The following is a 961-nucleotide window of genomic DNA, read 5'->3' as shown; positions in this document are numbered from 1 at the left end:
GCTTCAAATAAAATGTAAACGATGGTAGCTTTTCATCTGACTAGGTTGAATCTGTGCTGCGTAGATTTAGTTATTAATAGATATCTTATAATTCAGCCCTCCTCGCTGAACTCAGTGTTTCCTTTTTATTTCTTTCTGCTCCTGATGCAAGACAGGCACATACTAAGCTTTCAAAAAATATTTGGTGAGCTTTTGGGCCGGAACCCCCATCTTCCAGTTATTAGCCAAAATGACGAACACAAAGGGGAAGAGGAGAGGCACCCGCTATATGTTCTCTAGGCCTTTTAGAAAACACGGAGTTGTTCCTTTGGCCACATACATGCGAATCTATAAGAAAGGTGACATTGTGGACGTAAAGGGAATGGGCACTGTTCAAAAAGGAATGCCCCACAAATGTCACCACGGCAAAACTGGAAGAGTCTACAATGTCACCCAGCATGCCGTGGGCATTGTTGTGAACAAACAAGTCATGGGCAAGATTCTTGCCAAAGAATTACTGTACGTATTGAGCATATTAAGCACTCTAAGAGCCGAGATAGCCTCCTGAAATGTGTGAAGGAAAGTGATCAGAGAAAGAAGGAAGCCAAAGAGAAAGGGACCTGGGTTCACCTGAGGCGTCAGCCTGCTCTGCCCAGAGAAGCACGTTGTGTGAGAACCAGTGGGAAGGAGCCGGAGCTGCTGGAACCCATTCCCTGTGAATTCACGGCGTGATAAGTGTAAAAAGAAGACCTCTGTACTGATGAAAAATGTTTCTCTTAATTGAGTAGAAGAGTGATGTCCCTTTCCCACCAAAAATAATTAAAGAAAACTTGGTGTCCTAAAAAAAAAATTGGTGAATGATCACAACCTTGACTAGACATGCACAGACTCAGAATTCATCATTTTGATCTGTTATAGAAAAAAAAGATACAAATATAAATTCCATAATCCATAATTATATAGACTCAAAACATTTTTTTTC

The 961-nt window shown here is 41.0% G+C and overlaps 1 pseudogene; it reads left to right on the top strand.

Moving 5' to 3' along the window:
• Nucleotides 1–229: 229 nt before the first annotated feature.
• Nucleotides 230–711, top strand: LOC118622934 (annotated as a pseudogene).
• Nucleotides 712–961: the final 250 nt, after the last annotated feature.

The sequence above is a fragment of the Molossus molossus genome, unplaced genomic scaffold (assembly GCF_014108415.1).
Source record: "Molossus molossus isolate mMolMol1 unplaced genomic scaffold, mMolMol1.p scaffold_m16_p_9, whole genome shotgun sequence".
NCBI lineage: Eukaryota > Metazoa > Chordata > Mammalia > Chiroptera > Molossidae > Molossus > Molossus molossus.
Note: the sequence above shows the minus strand (reverse complement) of the source record. Positions and strands in the feature narration are given on the sequence as shown.